The following is a 22,578-nucleotide window of genomic DNA, read 5'->3' on the forward strand; positions in this document are numbered from 1 at the left end:
AATCAAGCGTTTGCGATAACTTGCAATGAGTCTTTTACAGCGCTGTGGAGGAATTTTGGCCCACTCATCTTTGCAGAATTGTTGTAATTCAGCCACATTGGAGGGTTTTCGAGCATGAACTGCCTTTTTAAGGTCATGCCACAGCATCTCAATAGGATTCAGGTCAGGACTTTGACTAGGCCACTCCAAAGTCTTCATTTTGTTTTTCTTCAGCCATTCAGAGGTGGACTTGCTGGTGTGTTTTGGATCATTGTCCTGCTGCAGAACCCAAGTTCGCTTCAGCTTGAGGTCGCAAACAGATGGCCGGACATTCTCCTTCAGGATTTTTTGGTAGACAGCAGAATTCATGGTTCCATTTATCACAGCAAGTCTTCCAGGTCCTGAAGCAGCAAAACAGCCCCAGACCATCACACTTCCACCACCATATTTTACTGTTGGTATGATGTTCTTTTTCTGAAATGCGGTGTTACTTTTACGCCAGATGTAATGGGACACACACCTTCCAAAAAGTTAAACTTTTGTCTCATCAGTCCACAGAGTATTTTCCCAAAAGTCATGGGGATCATCAAGATGTTTTCTGGCAAAAATGAGATGAGCCTTAATGTTCATTTTGCTCAGCAGTTGTTTTCGTCTTGGAACTCTGCCATGCAGGCCATTTTTGCCCAGTCTCTTTCTTATGGTGGAGTCATGAACACTGACCTTAACTGAGGCAAGTGAGGCCTGCAGTTCTTTGGATGTTGTTGTGGGGTCTTTTGTGACCTCTTGGATGAGTCATCGCTGCGCTCATGGGGTAATTTTGGTCAGCCGGCCACTCCTGGGAAGGTTCACCACTGTTCCATGTTTTCGCCATTTGTGGATAATGGCTCTCACTGTGGTTCTCTGGAGTCCCAAAGCTTTAGAAATGGCTTTATAACCTTTTCCAGGCTGATAGATCTCAATTACTTTCTTTCTCATTTGTTCCTGTATTTCTTTGGATCTCGGCATGATGTCTAGCTTTTGAAGATCTTTTGGTCTACTTCACTTTGTCAGGCAGGTCCTATTTAAGTGATTTCTTGATTGAGAACAGGTGTGGCAGTAATCAGGCCTGGGTGTGGCTAGAGAAATTGAACTCAGGTGTGATAAACCACAGTTAAGTTATGTTTTAACAGGTGGGGCAAACACTTTTTCACACAGGGCCGTGTAGGTTTGGATTTTGTTTTCCCTTAATAATAACAACCTTCATTTAAAAACTGCATTTTGTGTTTACTTGTGTTATCTTTGACTAATATTTAAACTTGTTTGATGATCTGAAACATTTAAGTGTGACAAACATGCAAAAAAATAAGAAATCAGGAAGGGGGCAAACACTTTTTCACACCACTGTATATATATATATATATATATATATATATATATATATATATATATATATATATATATTATGATTAGTTTCTTGCTGAACAAACTTCAAAGTGGTTTCAGAATGAAAGCATATGCTTTAGGTGTATGAAGACAAAACTGTCCTTCAACACACTTCTTATTGCGTTCTGTTGACATTTCAGTTATTTGCTGCTTTTCCTCCTCCACTCAAACATAGACAGTGGTGGACTGGCCATTGGGAGAACCGGGACTTTTCCTGGTGGGCCGGCCGCGAAATGGGGCGCACGGGCCGCCGTGTTATGCAGAACGCGCCACAAAATGGCGCTGCGATATGCGGAAGGGGGCAGCGATATGCAGAAATGGACTTTCTATGTAAAATCCCAGGCCGAATTTTCTTCCCAGTCCACCCCTGAACATAGACTAAATAAAGTGAAATCTGCATTAGTCATTAAAACCAGAGTTATTATTGTTTCAAATTTTAATTTAGTTTTTTTTTATTTCGATTCATTTTAAATTTGTCCTTTCAATTTAGTTTAGTTGTATCTAAAATGATCCCTATCGAAATAAATAATATATACTGAGATTTCTTTTTTGTCTCTATCTGCTGACTGGTTTGGGAAAATAATAAGTCAACACAGTAGTAATTAGTACTCACTGAGATGTAACATCTCACAACTTGACAGCAAATGCTACATCCGAAAACACTGGTAAAGCTCAATACTAATATTAGGGCCATTTAACACGGACATGATTGTTAATTCGTGGAAAATGTGGGGCAGTTCTACGCACTGCTTGTGCACCTAAAACCCTGATGCGTCCGTGTGTTATCGTTTAAAAAAAAATAAGAGGTATCATAAAAATGTATTTAGTACTACCTTGAAGAAGCTATTTGACAACAGATATTCACATACTGTATATTCCACAAGACAAAATAGTAAATTAATTTAAACCAATGATCCGGTTCAAAAGTTTATATTCTCTTGGTTCTAAAAGGATTAGTTCACCCAAAAATGAAAATTCAGTCATTATTTACTCACCTGTGTTGTTACAACGCCATATGATTTTTTTTTTTTTTTCTTAACACAAAGGGAGAAATTGTGAAAAAATAAAATAAAAATTGTGCTCAGTGATGTCACACAATGGCAGTTTATGGTGACCAATTATTCAAGCTTCAAAAGGTATATGACCATGCATTTTTAAATATGAAGGTTTATTGTTAAGAGTGGAGAAGCGCTGATTTAATCAGAATAAATAATTGTTAATGAAAGACATACAGGAAAGAAGATCAGAATCAGAATGAACTTTATTGCCAGGTATGCTTACACTTAAAGCAGACCTCCATCTAAAGCACAGTATGAGATATTACAGATAATTAACTTCATATAAAAAAGGGGTGTAATAGGCCAGTTCAAATCAGAGGCCTCTACTAATGAGAGCCAAAAACGACCTGAATGAGGATCAGATCACTGGTGATACACAGGTTTCATAATGTATGACCTGGATGCTTCTGACCTGTAAAGTAATCAAACATTGGAGGTAGAAGGAAAAACTAAAAATATCTCAGCTTCTTACCACTGTTCTCCTCTTTTGTCATCTCCCATCTGTGGGTGAGTAAAAAAATAATTGAGCTAATTGTGTTTTTCACAGTTGCTTTATTGTGAAAGTTTTTTCCATTCATCATCTTCTTGATTATTTCATTGATATCTTTCCTCTCTCCTCCACTGTATCAATTTTGAAAAGTAAAACAGCCTAGTTTTTGATGCATATCATCTGATACAGGTTGTAATTTGCTCATTTTCATATCCAGTGTACTATACATTTCAGATCTAATAAAGTTGTTTACCCGTCGTCTATTCTCTTTCAATTCCTTTGTTCTGTTCTGTATTTGTATTTCCTGCAATCTCCCCACTGGACTGTCTGAAGTTTCCTACCAGGTGTCCACAGGGTCAGCCGTGCCTTTCTAGCAAAGCTATAGGACAGAGAGGTATGCAAACATGTCATAAATTCCTCTCAATATGTGATAGTTAGACATATGACTGGAATAATTTAATTTCTGGATTGACATTGATACACAGGCAGTGAGAATCCATCCATCCATCCAACATATGTATTACCTATATAATGTAAATTCTCACATACATGTTTTTCTGTGCGTGTCTTTTTCTTTGAACAGGGGATTTTCGGGTTCTCTTGTATGTAAAGAACTGTGTTCTTCCTGCATTAGCCTATGTGGCATAACAGGAGAGAAGTTTGCCACGGGTTTTAACTTCACAAATAACTACTGTAACACTCAACTCTGCAACAGCATCTCAACCAATTCTGCTTTCTTCTGGCATAGCACTTTACTCTCACTTCTTATGACATTTATTTACAGTAAGCTTAACTAATGATCTGTAATGCAGAATTTAATTCTGTATTGGATAAACAGAAGAAAAAAATGCTCTTTTGTGGGCACTTTTAACAGGCTTCACATGTAAATGTACAGTACTTTACAAGCTAATTACAATGAGTTTGTGTGCGTGCCTGAACCATAGTAGCCAACTATAATTAGTCATAATTCATAGCCTAATTTTAGAAAAAGAAAAGTCAATGGGAAGTCTAAATATTGTCTGCATTATGCTTCTCTGAATTGCTTCATATACAGTCATTATAATAATGATATGTATAACAATTACATATAATACTTTCTGGATAATTGTGGAACTAAACATGTGACCTATGTCTGTCAACAGTCTTGTTTTATAAAGCCTGGCTTGAAGGCTACTTGACTAATCTGCTCACTTTATTCAGTGCAAAAATAAATGTCCTTACATGCAAATTGATTTCATTCCATTTATAAAAAAAATAATAAAAAAATCTAAATGTTTTGGTTATTGTGGCTTTACTATGCAAATACCATAGCTAAACTGTATAGTTTTACTATAGTAATATTGTAGTAACCATGACTGTTTTTTAAAGTAACCATGGTAACCATGACTCACCATGTTTTTGTTTTTGTTTTGTTTGTTTTTTTACTATAGTAATATTGTAGTAACTCTAGTAATATTGTAGTAACTCTGAAAAGTAATTTAAGTAACCATGTTTTTGGCGGAAACCATGGTTTTAATACAGTATCCTTTATCCATATATAGTAACCATGGTTTTACTATAAATTAACCATGTTTAATCTTGTGGTTACTATGGTTTTACTACAATTTATAAAACCATAATAATCCCAAAATTATTTTTGTTAACACAGTTTTTGTTTTCCTGTATTATTACTATGGTTTCACTACGAATAATCAGGTTAAAATGTGGTTACTGTAATAATACCACGGTACATTTATTGCGAGGGCTCACAAAACTATTTCAGAAAAATTAAATCCCGCCCTGTCCTCTCAGGAGTTCCGTACTGTAGTCCCGTACGAGCCATTCTTATAATTAACTTGGTGTCCAAAATGTTGTTTGTCTACCAGGGTAACTGTAACTAACATGATTTCCATCTTTACAAATTGTGAGTGTAATGTTTATCCAATTATATACTGCGAAATATATGATGGGAAACTGGATAAAAGGAATGAGCAAGTAACTTCAAACAAAACTCCGGAGTATCTTTCAAAGATTTGATGCTATTAACCTGTTAACATGTTAAAATCCAGTGATTAGTTCTTCCCAGTGGTGGATTTAGGCATGGGCAACATGGGCAGTTGCCCAGGGCAGCATCTTGCGTGGGCGGCACGAGGCACCCACACAGACCCCCGGTCAACAACTTCAACAAATAAGCCAAAGTTGAAGTCTCTACGATGTTGTGGTGCAGAGATATGTGTTTTGCTATACAGTTGCTAGGGTAAGTCCATCTGGTTGCTAGGAAGTTGTCAGGGTGATCCTAAAAAAGACTGCTTGCTGGACTGAGTGTATTGAGTCAAACCTGAAGACTCTATGACATTCTGATCAGGAGATATCCATCTAAGCCATTTTGAATGGCAGTCAATGGGTTTTTGTTGCTAGGGTGCACTAAATGGTTGCTAGGTTGTATGCAGTTGCTAGGGTGTTAAAGTGATGGAGTGAAAGAAAGAATAAAAAGAGTGGAGTGATGGAAATATAGAAAAAGAAAGTGATGGAGTGATAGATAGAAAGAATGAGTGGTGGAGTTACAGGATGTAGATTGAATCCTCTAAAGGTGTTATTACAGGAAATAGTTTTCATACCTTGAATGGAAGTCAAAGAGACTTGAGGCCTTTTCGGAAGTCCGATACCGGAATACCGTAATTCCGATCAGTTAGAAAAGATGTAGCACAATATTCGGGATTAGTCTGAAGGTCTGTGCCGAGTTTGGTGCATGTAGCTTAAAATCTCTAGGAGGAGTTAGAGTCAGAAATTTTAGTCTCGGAAGAATAATACGTTTAAACAGAATTTCAGTATGTTGGCTTTCTCAAGCCAACATAATAAATTGTTATTCTCTCTCTGGAAAAGAGCTCTAATTTTACGATTATTAAACTGCTGCTCTGCAGAGAAACATATATTGCCAACCATTTTATCAGCTAAATTCAAGGAATGGGTAGATGGCCATGGTAAGTCACTGCAGCACCAATGACACTCCAGAGGGAACTGCATCAAAAACAATTGCATATTCTTTAGCAGTTATAGGAATTTTGTACTTCTGTAAAAATCTGTGTAGCTATAAAGTCTACCATGTGGGTTAAAAAGTTGTCTAACTAAAATAAGATTGTTGTTAAACCAATTATCAAAAAATAGTGATTTTTTTTTTTTTTTTTTTTTTTTGCAGGGAATGTTCTTATTATTCCAATTGTGATATCTGTGTGGAGAGATGTTGTGTTTGTATATCAGAGACCAAGCCAAAAGCATCTGCTTATGAAAATTGGACAATTTGATTGGGATCTTTGAGAAATCATAGTTAAAAGTAAAAGAAAACTCAAGCCACCAACTTTAGAAAAAATATAATTAGGGATAATGTTCCAAAGCGATGAGGAGTTATTAAAAAAGTGCTTAAGCCAATTCATTTTAAAAGTATTGTTTAAAGTAGTGAAGTCCAAAAAATTAAGTCCCCCCTGATTAATTGGGTTCATCATCACAGACTTTTTAATAAAGTGGGTTTTATTTTTCCAAACAAAATCGTATAACATATTTTCCAAAAAAAAAAAAAAAAAAAAAAAAAAAAAATTTAACACCTCTTTATCAACTTCCAATTCATAGTTTTCAGTCACGTGAAAACTATGAATAGACCTTTTTCCACATACTGTGATGACGCGTTTCCGCCTTATTTAGCAGCGTAAATCTAGCGTAATATGATAATTTTTTTTCAATATCGAGTGTAAATTTATAACATTATGCTAATTGTTATATTACCCTGGAATTAGTTTATAAAAAATGAATTACCACAGCTGCGTAGAGAGTGACGTTACATTTGACATCTTCTCAGCTTCAGAAATGTTACCTGCTTATTCCTCTCATGTTTGAAAGATTGCATTTACTCAAAAATACATCATTTAAGAACAACAGGCAAACTGTAAAACATGTATATAAACTTTATGTTTTGTAGTGAAATGACTGAGGGCAGTTTCACAAGGTCTGAATTCAAAGCTGTGAGTTTAGATGGAAATGATGACGATGAAGGATCTAATAAGGTAATGTATTATTATTTTAATAATAACTCAGTTATGATACATTTTATTGTGTCAGTAACACAGTGATGTGTTCTGTTTGTTTACATGTGAATTTGTTGAGTTACTATGTGATTATTTGCTGCGTGTCATGGCGGACACAATGGACAACAGCGACCTCCAGCGCTGGATAGAGGTACTGCACGACTCAAATGGGTGCTCATGGAATTATCCAAGCATCCCTGGCTGCAGCTTGCAGAACGGGGCGGGGCAACACATTGGGGCGTGGCTACAAGTATCGCCCTGCCCATAACTTACTCTCATTGGCTTGGTCATCTTTTATTAGTGTACATGACAGGAGATGCGTATTAAAAGTAGTGTAGCCCGATAATTTTTATTATAGTGCTGTGGTTCGTAAGTGATATGAAATGGTGTTGTACCTCACGGTTCATTGCAAACAGATGTAGAGTCTGACTGAGCAGCCTGTAGTTGTTTCAGTCGTGTTGAAAGCGGAGGGCAAAATTACTAATCCTACTATGGCGAAGATTCAACTCTAATGCAGTCGTAGTCTGTGTTGAAATAATTTAGGCAAGATAATTAAAAAATTTAGAGCTATGACTCGTAAGTGACTTTGTGTTGTACCTCTCAAATGTAGTAGGACTGAGTCGCATGGACTGATTAACAAACTGTTGATGTGTCAGCTTTCGTTCAAAGCGGTAAATCAAAAAGCTTTCATTATAACGCATGGTTAGAGAAATGAATTATGAATTAAATTAATTATATCATATGTTAATTTTTTAAGATCACCATAGAGTGAAAATGAAAAAAAATGTATCAGTGTTTGTAACGGCTTTCCTATAAGCCAGGGCAAGGTGATAAGATGTTCTTTACTCATAGTTTGGAATAAACAATGTCCACACAGCGATATCCATTTCAACTGCTTTGTTGTCCATTTAATGGAATATATATCTTACAGACTTTACAAGCATGTGGATCTATGGTAAGAACCATATGTTCTCTCCACCTGTCCCTTCCTGATACAGCCCACTGGAAGTTTATATATCATGTGATATTAACAGGTGACCACACCTACACCACTGGTGCACACCGCCATCTAGTGGTTTGAACAATCATTACATTTGGCTCCTACAGTGTTGTTATATAAACATTTAATTTATAACCCAACAAATGGGTTGTGAAAACCAACAGTGCCATCTAGTGTAAATTAACTGTACATTACACTCCTATTCTCACAAAAGTTATAAAGATGTAATATAAACGTATTTTCAAATATCCTAATATTGGGGGACAGAATACAAAAACCCATGTCGTTCATTCAGTCATTCGTTCATAAGGCATGTGCTTGTAACGGGACATTCTCGAAAAACCGAGAGCATGCATGCACTTTTAGTCTCCCGGTTTCTGCCATAACAGCTCATCACCATGAGTGATTATTTTGCATGATTAATAATAGATTCTTTCATTGATCAAATTTGCTTTATGCACGCCATCTGTATCTGCTTGAACTATTAATTACTCTGCATTTTAGGAATTTAGTCATTTTAATTTATGCCATCAACAATAGCAAACAAGAGGCTGATGAACTGATGAAAATTGTTATGCCATTCTTGAGATAGTTGCGGTGCTTTCACTCGTATTCAATATTGAATCATATTCATTTCTTTGAAGGATTGTAAACGATTATCTCTCCTCCTCACTCCAAAAATGTGTGCTCTGTTTTCTCGTCAGCATAAAAATGACTTTCTAATTGACATGCACACAGAAACCAACACCAGTCAATAAACAGTCCTTTACAGCGGAAAATAAGGAATATTGCATGAGGCATACAGGCTATAACTGTTAATACTGTACTGACATACATGTACATGACGCATGAGCACCAAACAAAAAACACATATACACGAATTTCAGTTGGCATTTGTTTAAGAACATTTTCACGTCAATTTCAGCCTTTATAAATCCCGATTTGTTCCTCACTTTTAACGTAGAATAAAATCCATGGAATTTAGGATTGAATATCACATAGAAGTAATCAAATGGTTTGGCTCAACTATTCAATATCTCTCAAACAATGATAACACATCAGCAATGACGACCACATCTCCTATCATATATGTCTATGAAAGATGAACGAGCCAATGAGACTATGTTATAGGCGGGTCGACACGTATAGCTCCGCCCCATATGTAGCCCTGCCTCATTCTGCAGGCTGCAGCCAATTCCTTCTCAAAATATCCGGGAAATGAATAAACACTTGTTACGAACTGAACTGCCCCAGTCTGGGGTTGGGGAGGAGTAACAATAAGTTTGGCGTTACCTTTCCCATCCTGGGACGTAACACACTTAACTAAATGCCTTTTTACACATGTTTTTGCAAGCACAGTGTCTGTTGGTTGTTTCCAAATGTAAACTTTGGTAAATTGGGTTTGGTTCTGTATCACTATTCTTAAGAAATTAGGTACTGACATATACTGCATACATGTGCATGCAAATTCACAGTGTTTTATCAGCTTACTGAGAAATAGAGCTGTTCAGCCGTGACGTCAATTTGTAGGTGAACCTGGAAGGCTAGTTTGCCATTGGTTCCCTTGGGAACATCCTATAGGTTTTTATAATGGCAGTTATAGGGTTTATTTTACTCAATTTCTGAGTAAAATAAGGTCTTCTCTGCGGTAAACATTACTTTAAGATCCTTGGACATTTTGTTTTACAACATAAATGACACACCTTCATCTCTTAAATGAGAATTATTAATTATTGAGAATAACTAGTTTCACTATTCAACACCACACACTTGAAGCAATATTACACTCTGCATTATCATATTATATACTATCATTAATATACATTCAATACAGCTTCAAAATCCACGTTTGAGGTAAGATTGTGTGTAATTTTTGTTGTAGAACAAAATGTCCACTTGTCTTTAACCTCCTGAGAACCGTGTGACTGCTGTATGCATTTTCCATTTCCCTTTTTGATTTGTAACTATTAGCACCTAATAAACATGCAAAAAATAAATAAATAAAATAAAATTCTAGAGCTCCTAAAAACTGATGGCAACATATGGGGACAACTGGAATAAGTTGTGAAATTTAAATAATACCAAGCTATAGAATGTCAACTGTTTATTGTGTTTCCAGGAGTGTTGGTTATTCATGTTTTTGAGACGTTACAAACATTACAACAGAAATAAGCACAATTAATTCTGATTAATTCTGAACTAATTCTGAAGTATTGGCCAGCATCATCCAATCACAGCCAACCATGTTAAAATAAAATTATACATAAATTAAAAATTCTGAATCTATGTACTGATTACCATTGTCCCATGTCTGTAAACATGTTGAGTGGTCCAAATGTCAACTGCAGCCTGAAACTGAACTTTTGAGCGGATGTTAGGTGTGAATGCACTTAGCTGAATAGAGAGCTATAGTATGCTCCCTTGCTCCCTATTTATTGTATGACTTAACCTCAAGTGTAACCTCAACTGTCTGTCTGCACTGGTCTCAGAACAGTTTGAAATGCACATTATTTTTCTATGTAGTAAGCAGATAATTCAATAAAAAGCCTCTGAAAGCAACATTTTTCAGCTGTTGGATGAACCCATTGATTTTCAATGTGATAATGCACAGTAAATAAAGGATTTCTAAGGAAAATATGCGCTAAAGTACACATTGTGTGTTTGAGTATGTTTAGCAGCATGGCATTTCACGATAAATCGCTCAAATTTTAAAAAATGCCATATCGGATGAAACTAGAGACTCCAGTCTTTTGACTCAAACAGGTTTCAATGTAAAAACTTAATTAGGTTTAGATGTAGTTTTGTTGGTGTTTCTCCCAAAGACAAATTCCGCTGTGGTCCGCGCCATTTTGTTTTGTCACATGACTCCGTGTGTCGAATGTTTAACCCTTTACTGACAGCACAGAGTCTCCTGAAGTGACATCAGTTTGTTTAAATGAATTTAAATGATCAATTAAGTAATGTTTACCATAGACCTTATTTTACTTATAAATGCAAAACTGTCATTATAAAAAAGCATAGGGAAATCTAGAGGGTACCCTTGGCAAATTCTCTAATGGGTTTTTGAACTACAGCCTGAACAGCTCTATAGGTCACTGTTGAGAACAGTAAGAGTAAATTACCCTCTCCCACCCTCTGCAGGCCTGGAGGTCAGCAAACAGCGACTGCTCTCCGCACACCTTCCATTTCTCCCTCCCTCCATCACAGAGTGTGAGAAAATCCCCTATCTCTCCTCCTGTATACCATTAGAGTCCATTATGTTTCATGATGGAGAAATATCATTGCAGGGGAATTGATTGGGCATGTCATGACGATCTTCTCTGTCGTAGGTGAGGTCAATAGGAGGACTGTTGAAGTGTCTAGAAAGAAGGAAATGTGTATAGTTGGAGGACAGTGGTGTGGGCATCCCTGTATTTCAGTTTCTGACTTACACAATGTAAGACAATTTGTATCAACCATTCATTCAAATCACTTTTTAATACAGAGCAATAGTAACTATCCACTTTCCTGTGGCCTTAGTTCTGGAAGTATTTTCTCATTACTTTTCTAGGGATAAAAAAAAAAAAAAAATTCCTCAAAGTTCTAAGCCAGAAACCAGCCAGCTCCGAGATGAATCACAATGATGAATTGTTGTTTTTTTGTTTTTTAAAAAAAGGATATGAAAATTGAAAAAGACTTTGTACTTAACGTCTTTTATAAAGAATGAACCACTATTGCATGAAGCATTGCAAGTGACATTTGAATAAAAAATTATGGAACTATATATTGTCATTGATTATAAATATAACAGCAACACAGTATATTTGATTTGGTTCATTGCAATAAATCCAGATATATACAAATATGTAAGTATGTGAGTTTAGGGAGTCCCACTTGATTACATCATTCACAGTGCTTAATGGGAGTAGGAGATCGCTGCTGAGCTCTTTTGCCTAAATATTTCAGTAGTAACAGGGTCTTGTGGCTTCTACAGAAGCATACCATCGCTTAACAATCTTTGAGCTCATGATACTGTAGGTCTTGAAAGGTACAAATTATACCGATCCAATTTCACTATTTAGAAAATAAATAGGTTTTTTTTTTTTAACTTCTGGAACACTACTGTTGCACTCTATAGACCTTGTGTTGTTTGTCTTTGTCTGTAAACATAAATAGTATTCAGCATTTTTACAATCAGTGTTAAAGTCTGATTTGATGACTATTTCACAGGAAAGATGTTGTATACATTGATAGAGATGCATACTGGTTGGTCATATGAACAAGTCTTTATAAAATGGCATCCCCTGGTACATTTGTTGTGTTCATTAAACTTTTCAGAGCTGTAAAACATGTTAACACTTTACTTAGTGCACTCCATATCTTTAAATCTGAGCTGCGTCCTTCCGTTTATAAGCTCCAGTCAGGAGAGAAAGAGGGGCCGAGTCTTTACGGTGAGCAACATTCTTCTGTTCACAATAAGAACATTTATTCAAGATTTTTTTTTTTTATGGGGCAAATGCATGTGTGTTTGCAGGGGTACTGAATCGCTGCCGGAACAAGTTCGGTTCTTGGCTTTTACGGTAATTTTCACTACTACTTTTATAACAGACAGTTTAGCAAATTTAAAAGGTGTTCAAGCACACAATTATAAAAATAAGAACCTCCTTTCTCCTTCTGTCTCTCTGTCTCAGGCAGTGGTTCCACAGACCTTCTCGAAATCTGACTGTCCTAAAGAGATGACAGGAAGTGATCTGTTTCTTCACATCCCCTTGTTATTCTGCTGACCTCAGCACATTACAGAGCTGTCTGCGGAATATCAAGAACATTTCGGTACAGTTTTCAAAATTCTCTGAGTCTGAAGCTCAACATTTTAGAAGTATTATGGGTTTTACAGTTTCAGACAATGTTTTCTCCTTGTTGTTTTATTGAAAACTAAAACAGAGCAAGAATGAAAGAACAAGAAATGGTTAACAAATAATTGACTTGAAGCCTGTCTTTCATACATATGTTTCTGCAGAGAATGTCTCTCTCTCACACTAAGGTCATCCGTCGACTGTCAAAATATTTACAAGGTGTGCACACAACATTTCTTAAATAAACCTTAGCAAAAAATACAGTTCCTGTGTGCGGTGTACAGTGCAGTGTGCATTAGGGACACGGTTCGCTCTCTGCCCCAAAAACATCCAACGTTTTCAAGAAATCAGTGAAAATTTTACCGATGATCTTTATTACATTGCCACATACATCAGTAAAGCGGTGAGACAGAATTATAGAGCACAGGCAATTTATTTCACACTTTTTGTTTGAGTTTTTTTGGTAAATGGTTATTGAATCATTGTAATTGCATTATGCTTGTCATTTTCCATTGCAGGTGGACTTTGATAGCAGTGCAGCCGAGAATCGATTCACCGCTAGGCCAAATGTACACTCGTTATCGAGGAAAGTGAGTGGTTTTCCATAAATTTCTTTAGTTGGAATAGTTAGCACGTCTAACCACAATTCAATTCAATTGCTAGTGGTTTGAAAAGGGTTGGGGAGTAACGGAATACATGTAATGGCATTTGAAATACAAAATATTAGTAACTGTATTCCACTACAGTAATCAGAATACAGTTATTTGTATTACTGAAGAGATTACTTTGCATTGTGTTGTACTTTGTTGTAATTTGTTTCATTTAATATTTAGTCTGTTCAGTTGGAAAACATTTACCCATATAAATGATGTGATCCGAGGAGCATTTGATCAGTTACATTAACACGTGCAGACAGAGGGCGCTATCACACTGTTATGAGGTAAAAACAGTGTCAAGCTAAAATGTGATTTCTTGCCCTTACATGCACCTGTTAACAGGCATGATTATATTTTATAATTAATTCTGTTAAGAAAATCCATGATAGATCCATGTCTAGATTTTTTCCCTCTAGTAAGACCTTTGAAATCTTACACTCAACAATTTTTGTATTGTTTTCCTCTAAAATATCTAATAAATACTTAAAATAAATTTACTTGAAGCTACAGTACACTGTATAATATATTCAGGCTTTTTCAGAGAATTTATTTTTTAATATTCAAATATAAAGTGAATTTCCTCTCACTGTACTGGCAGATTTTTTGCACGTTAGTCACTTGTTTATTGTCAAAAACAAGTGAAAAAAATCTGCCAGTGCTGAAGTAGTAATCCAAAGTATTTAGATTACATTACTTATGAGGAGTAATCTAACGGAATACATTACAAATTACATTTTACAGAATGTGGAATACATTTTTAAAACCAACTCTCCCAACTGTGGGTATGAATCAGAAACCATATCAACTATTAAGCTCAGATTCAGATAAATCAACAAATATACATATATTTATATGAATATAAATGTGTATTATCTTCTTCAAAGAGAAAAGAACAATGATGGGTCTGCCAGATTTCCTGACCGACGTGGCTCATACAGAGCTGGAGAACCTCGACCCTCGTTTCTCCACCTGCAGCGTCATCTACCTCCCTCTGGTATGGACGTGATTAACGCTGCTTTCAATTAATTAAAGCGAGACGTATAATCTATTGCTTAAGACCCTGAGCTGTTAACATAAATGTTGCAGGTCCAATTCTATATTGGGGTCAATAAATGATGAGTGAGTGAGGTCACCATTGTGCCCATGAGCAAAGCACTTGACCCCAGGTGGCTCCAGGGTGACAGTCCCTGCAATTAGTGCACTGCAGTGTTGCCAAATGACAATCAACTATAGAATATGCATTAGCCACTCTGACTATAAACAGTTGGGTTAACAGAAGCAGTTTGTGTAAGCAGAGGTGTTTTACTGAAATAGCTTGTAATTAGTTGAAGAATTTCAGTGGAAGGTGAACGGTGTAATTTTCACACCACTAGCAGTACCAAACAGAATTGCAAAAACAAGGATTGTTTTCTAAAGTGGCGGTCAAACTAGGCTTTGAGCATGCACATTTTTTCAGACAACGCAACAGACCAGGAAATGATGTGACGGCTTCTGGTGTAAGTAAATAATACATCACAAATTACAAATAATATTATTTTCAAAATATTAAACTATATTGATTACTCACTTTCCTGCAACAATAAAACACGCAGCTTTGATATATGTATTCCTTGTACTGAGCCATGTGGTCAGCGTGTGAGGTTTCAATCTTCTATTGGTCACATGTCCTCTCATCATACAGATTTGCATTTGTTGGAGTTCACTTCTTATGAGCTTTCGTTTCCGTTCTCCTGCGTTTTAATGAATGCAAATAGAGTGTGAAGTGTAGTGTGACCACCTTTTAACGGATGCCCAAATGCTTTTCCAGTCACCCATTGTTTTGACAAACAGGTAGTCCTGCCCTAAACACATGCCATTGGTTAAACCAGGAGTTGTGAAACTCAAACAAAAAGAGCAATATTGTAAGCTCCACAGACCCACACTCTTTGGGAAGTCAGCCTATGAAAAAAAAAAAAAAAAATTAAAAGGTTTTAGGTTCCATTAGTGCTAATATATAATGAGTCATGGCTACCGTAAGTAATGCATTGCAAAGCAAACTCTGTGACAGCAGCTATAATCAAATGCCTATATACATTTTAATGGACATCATTTAGTTGATGTACTTGATAAAAACATAGTACTTTATTCTGTTTTTCAATGACAGATTGGATTTTTGCTGTCTGTCCCAAGATTACCCACCATGCTAGATAAACAGAGCTTTGAGACTGATGGTCTTGACTTCATTGTGAATTTGCCAATATTTGAATGATTATGCACTGTTATTTATTTTAAATTAAATGTCCTTTTTTCTTTTCTATGGATGTATTTGTAGATTGTATGTTTATGATGAATCAACAAATCAAAAGTGCTTCCTTTTAACATAAGAGCTTGATGACTGATGTCATCCCTTAGGTTGTGGTATCAAAATGTTCCAATCATTGGTCATATCACTGAAATTTCATGTGCATTTGGAGTAAATATCCCAGGCCTTTTTGTCATTCACCCATTAAAGTTTAAAGGGATTGGAAAGAGCTGAGTTTTGTGTTTTATTTGTAGTAATGGTTCAGTTTCAATCACAGGACCGACTGCATTACCGCAGTGCTCGAACCAAAGAACTGGACACAATACTGGGAGACCTGCATTGGGTCATCATACGAAATCTATCTTTCTTTCCTTTTAGACTTTGAGGTGCACTCAGTAATTATTTTCTCATTAAAAAAGAGAAAAGTTTTACTCCTAAATAAATTCATTGTTATTTTGAAACATATATATAAAATCATGAGCACTCACATGAAATGAAGACTGCAGTCATATCAGCAACCTTATAAAAGTTGTTTTATTCTACATGGAGAGGGTCCCCTCATGGGGGCTGCCATGTTGAGATCACATGACCAGTCAAATACTACTCGCTTAATCTAAGTAACCAGCCTGTTATTGGACACTTTCACTCTAGGATTAAATTAATCATGACTGACTGTGAATAGTGAATTTCTACAATGGCATCTGTGACTGAAAACTATTGATTTTGAATGATGCTGCATTCATGCCACTAGGTGTCACTGCAAGTTCTAGATGACACAAGCACAAAGTTACTGAGTGAACCTTTAAATTATCTGATTGCATGAAACTGATGTCTTTTATTACTGTATGTAACTGTACGTGTTTTTTGTTGTTGTTGTCTGTAATGAGGGAGCTTGAGGCCTTAGTGTTGCAGCGGAGTGGCTGTATGTATAAGGTCATGACCCTGTGTGCAGAGCTGGAATGTCTCATGGGTCAGGCCTCACAGGACCATGACTACCGCTGTCCAACCCTGACACCGAACCACAGACTTGCCCTGGTTAAGTCATGGTTCCCATCATAGGCGATTTGTGACCCTAGTTGTGGGGCTTCAGCCTCCCTTTCTTTCATCTCAGGGCCCCATAAAATCTGTGATTAATGCAAATATTTGATCGTTTAATCTCCTTAAATATGATGATATGTGATCATGTCATACTCCTTAAAAATGTGTTCCTGTGTTCTCTTTTTATGTTTACGGAAAACAGTGGCTGCAGTAAGCTATCTGACGTTATTTCGCTCAGACTCCCCCTTACTAGTCGTTAATAAACTGCACTGTTCTCAAAAGCAATATCCAAACAAAGCTGTCAGAGATGTGTTTCAAATGTATTTCGCTCAACTCTGGCCCGCTTTCCATTCTAGTGGCATCATAAAATAAAATACAACCATATGCGTTCCATTTACTAAGTTTGACAACCAGAAAATCTAAATACTTTTGGTCTTAATTTGAACTATATTTCTGTTGTTTTAGAGCAGTGTTTCATTTGTTTTTAATTTTAATAAATGCTTTGTGTTTTATATTTTAGTTGCAAACAGGCAGCTACAACTCTGTTTCTCTCTCTCAGACACCCTTTGCTTGAGCTGTGTACTCCAGTCTGTGTATCAAACAATTACTTCAGCACTGAAACTGAAGGCAAATTGAAAGTTATTACAGGACCAAACTCCTCTGGCAAGAGCATCTACCTCAAACAGGCAAACACTACTAAACATCACAGACATCACATTCACAACACACAACAAAAATGTTTTAAATTAAAATGAACATTTACTTTGCTGTACTGCTATTGAGTAATACCATACAATAGGTAGTGCCACGTCAAAACATATACATTACATATATTTTGATTGAGTTGTAAGCTTGTGAATTCTATGTAACAAAAGAAAAACACTACATGCCACAATTTTATATATTGACAATAAATGCTCAACACAGCTTACTATTGCTTTGTTGTCCCTGGCTGCATGCAACAATGAAAATGCAGCACATAGAAACAAACCCCTTGATTGATGCAGTTCTTTTTTAATTTAACCAGTCGACACCTAGCGAGGACATTTTCTTAGGTTACAAATTGGTAATTACAAGGGTATTTTGCTATAAATGTGGTTTATGAGGACATTTCTTTTTTCTAGTCTCCCCTTAATTCAAATTGCTTAAAAAAAACATACTAAACGAAGTTTAATTGAAAATGTAAAAATGAGGAAAGTTTGTTGTGAGGGTTAGGTTTAGCGGTAGGGTTAGGGTAAGGGGATAGAATCTATAGTTCATACAGAATAAAAATCATTATGTCTAAGGAGAGTCCTCATAAGGATAGCCGCACCAACGTGTGTGTGTGTGTGTGTGTGTGTGTGTGTGTGTGTGTGTGTGTAACCAATGCTGGTCAGATTACTTGTGAATTGTAATCAGATGCTCATTAAAAATTCCATGACAAAAAATGCAATCAGTAACGTAATCTTGTAGATTACATTTTTGGGGTAATCTAATCTGATTATTTTTGGATTACTTCCAAAATTCTATTTTATTTGATGTCACATGAATTTGAGTAGGATAACCTTGTATCTTTTTCACATAAAAGTACAATAAGAAAGAAAGTGTATTCCATTCATTATAACAAACAAAAAGAGACTCACAAAAAGATCTTATGACATTTTTAAAAAGTGCATTAAACATTACATGAACGAATAGACAATAAACAATAAATCTAACAGCATGGCCAAAGTTTATAATTCAAAACACTGAGACATCAAGTTTGTTTTAAGTGCATAAAACAATAGAAACATTACAAACATAAAATCAACATAAAATTATTATAAATTGAACAAAAGTTAATGACCATAAAATCAACAGCAATGACATGGCTAGATATATCAGCTTTATGCTGATTTATAATGAAAAATGCAAAAGATTTAAAAAAAGTGAATGATTAGTGTGATCAATAAATTATTAACAACTTACTGCTGTTGCCTTCTTAATATGTAATCATGTAATCCATAAAAAAGTAAATGTAATCCAATTACGAATATTTAAAAAATTAATATAATCCAATTACAAGTACTTGATTTTTGTAATCTCATTATTTAATCCAGATTACATGTAATACGTTACTACCCAGCACCGTGTGTAACAAAACAGAAAAGTTTAGCTTTAAGGTTGCACGTATGACATGTGTAAGTGTAATAAATATGTATATGTAATATTGTGGATTAACCCTTTTTCTTCCCTTAATCTGGCAACATATCTCAGGGGATATGCACACTTCAAAATGTGCTAAATAAAAACATGAACAACATATGACTTAATTTTCTTCTTCCACATCTTAAGACAATGTTTACAATTAATATTAGCAGTTTTTTAACTGAAGTAAGATTAATGTAAAATGAATTATCACAAAGTTAGCATGTCCTGCACCATGGGTGGCCATGTTGGTTTTAGGTCAAGCTGATTTAATGATCACAGAAAATTTGAACCAAGTCATGTGACCCACATACTCAGAACAGACCCAACTATGAGAAAACTCTTTCTCCTACTCCCTATAAGAACCTAAAGAGTATGTTTCTTGTGGTGCACATTGCCTGTTTTAGGGTTAAAGGAACCAGATGGGGGAGCCAGTCCTCTTCTGGCATTACAATAAATGTACTATTTACCAAATATGATCTAGTTACACAAAATGTGTAATATTAGGCACGTTTTCATTGAATAGCGTATTACATTTTCATAAGGCTGCAAGGCAATGTTTAAACAAAAAGGATAAATATTAAATTGTATAGATAATGATTAGTTTATATGCTCTACATTGTAATTATAGCTTATTAAAGATTTTAAACAAAATTTTCAAAAGTACTTTTCATTTCTTTAGGAGTAAAACTTTTTTAGTGGGGCGGAAACATTACTGAGTGCCCCTTTAAATATGCAGTTGTCTGATTTGTTAAACAGTGCTGATTTACAAACAGTTAATTGTTGTTTGACAGAATCTAGAGATGGCTGTTGAGGGGAAGAGCTGGTGTTTTTGTATGAAGTTAAAGATGGCTTCTGCCAGTCGAGTTATGCGGGTAATATTGCCACTTTTGCTGGCATTGTATGACAATTTTTATCCTATCTATCTATCTATCTATCTATCTATCTATCTATCTATCTATCTATCTATCTATCTATCTATCTATCTATCTATCTCAAATGGATCTAAAAAATGCCCAGATAGTGTCAAATTTTCAAAATATTTTCAAGACAATTAGAAATTAATAGAATAAAAAAATATTTTTATGTTTTATTTTTCATATATAACAGAGAAACTGCAACAAATCTGGACAAATCTAGAACAGGATGTATTACTTTCAAATTGAAATTTATTGGGACGCAACTGGCTGTCAAAATCATATTGAACTACACATAACACATATGATACACATAACGTACACATAAGTAATGAATAATGATAATTCACCATTGTTGATATTCATTGTTGCACAGAAAATCAACGTGGTACAGTATTTATTTGTATGAATATAGTACTCATTTCTCTTGTAATAAACAAAGAAATAGATTTTCTGTGATAGTAAACTTATATAGATATGAAAGTATTATGAAAATATATAATTTATGGAACTGCAAAACATGTTTGCACACCTAGGGTCTCTAATGACCCTATACACTTTTGATACTCAAACCATTATAAAAAAGATTTATTATTATTATTATTATTTATTTATTTACTTTTTTTTTTTTTTTGGTACACTATTTATAAGAGAGTTTGAGGAATACTAAAGAGCTGTGGGCACAACTCCAAAAAAATGGATGAGGTACAGGAGGTGGAATGAGGTCCCAGGTCCCTAAAGACCCGATGTATGCGTTTAAGTGTTAAACGAGATGTTTGCATGCTTTTATGTGTTTTCTTTATATAATTTTTTCTTTTTTATTGATGTTTTTTATTGATGTCACTAGTGGATCAATTTAACATCCTAAATTTCGTCTGTGCAGGCATTAGAGATGTACAGAACTGGAAAGCCCATCAAAAAAATAAACAGGCCCTCTGCTGATGAACAGAACAGCAGGTACGGGATAGTTTCTTTTTAAGATGCTGTCACATACACATAGCCTGTCCGAAAAAAATCAAAATAAATTCAGTTCATGTCAATGTTTGGAAATGCAAGTAAATCTGTAATAATTTTAAACATAACTGTGAACAGTCACAGCCAATCAGAACAAATGTGATGCATAATACCTATAGCTATGTGGAGCAGGATTTTGATCATTTTGATTTCACTGTGGGTGGGGCAACCCAGCACGTCCTCACAGAATTAGAAACCAAGCAATGGCTAGTTCGGACAAAAATCATATTCAGTTGGAAGAGCTAGCTTTTATCACTTGTGCCTATATACTTCCTGATTCAGGTGTGCTGAGATGGTGGAGAAATTATTCAGCCTTTATCTAGATGATTCTCATCTGGATTTCGAATCTTACATGAAAGAGGAGATGCAACCAGCTCTTGAAGAGTTGCTGTAATACTTAAAGAAAATTTATATTGTTCAATGGTTTAAAATGCTCCTTGTTCTCAACCAAAAAGTTTGAAGCTTTAAAGTTTTGAACCATATCTGTTGTTGTAATCAAACGTTGTGTGCAAAAGTGATTGACATTGAATCGTAAGATTAAGTACTTTCTGGTTTCGTTTCATATATAACACCAATTTCAAACAGCAAAAAATACAATATTTGTTTGTTTTGATCTCTTGACCAAGCACACAGGCACACTTACAGGGATAGTTCACCCAAAAATTAAAATCATGTCATCATTCACTAACCCTCATGTTGTTCCAAACACCTATGACTGTCTTTATTCCATGGAATGCAAAAGGAGTTGAATGTTAGCCTTAGGCCATGTCCATACTATTACGTTTTCGTTTGAAAATGCATCTTTTTCTCTATGTTTTGGCCTTCTGTCCACACTGAGACAGTGTTTTTGACAGCAAAAACTGAGCTTTTCTAAAACACTCTCGCGAGTGGATAAATTTGAAAACGCCATCTTCACATTGTAGTGTGGATGGGGAAGAAGGTGATATCTGAAATGACTGTTGTCATGTAACACAGTCATGTGATCCATTCAACCCAAAGCATTCAAGATGGCGGCCCATGTTGTGGCGGCATTATTGTGCCTGTTATGCACTTTGAGAGCATTGTTGAAGATAAAAATTACTTTGTACAACTTTTACAATGTATTCCTTAATAGGTGACGCAAAGTTTACTCGGATTTGCTGTCCGGCGACGAAACACGAGGACAGTTGCAATTCAGCCCATTCATGAAACAGCGATTTTTTGCATGCACAGTAAGGGGATTTTAGCATTTTCATATGTTTTATTGTGGACAAGCAACTTTTGGAAAACACTTGAAAATATATCTGGAGTAATGGACGTAGCCTGAGTCACCGTTTATTTTTCATTGTATGGAAAGAAGATACAACAAAAGTGAATAGAGACTGAAACTAACATTTTGTCCAACATCTCATGTTGTGTTCCATGATATAAAGAAAGTCATACTGGTTTGGAACAACATGAGGGTGAGTAAATGATGACATAATTTTCATTTTTGGGTGAACTATCCATTTAATGCCGAATATTTGTCTAAATTAAGTTCTTTGACACACGTACCAGCTTGTTTGAAAATCTACTTTAGTCAGACTTAGAAGTTCTAAAAATCAACCTGAGAGCTAATAAAATCCATTAAAAAAATGTCTGCTTTAAAAGTTGTAAGAGGCGGCCTGCAGTGCGGCTTTGATTGATTTGTA

The 22,578-nt window shown here is 35.5% G+C and overlaps 1 pseudogene; it reads left to right on the forward strand.

Moving 5' to 3' along the window:
- Nucleotides 1–6,902: 6,902 nt before the first annotated feature.
- On the forward strand, nucleotides 6,903–15,948 carry LOC127422180 (mutS protein homolog 5-like; annotated as a pseudogene).
- The last annotated feature ends 6,630 nt before the right edge of the window (nucleotides 15,949–22,578 follow it).

The sequence above is a fragment of the Myxocyprinus asiaticus genome, chromosome 31 (genome assembly GCF_019703515.2).
Source record: "Myxocyprinus asiaticus isolate MX2 ecotype Aquarium Trade chromosome 31, UBuf_Myxa_2, whole genome shotgun sequence".
Taxonomy (NCBI): Eukaryota; Metazoa; Chordata; class Actinopteri; order Cypriniformes; family Catostomidae; genus Myxocyprinus; species Myxocyprinus asiaticus.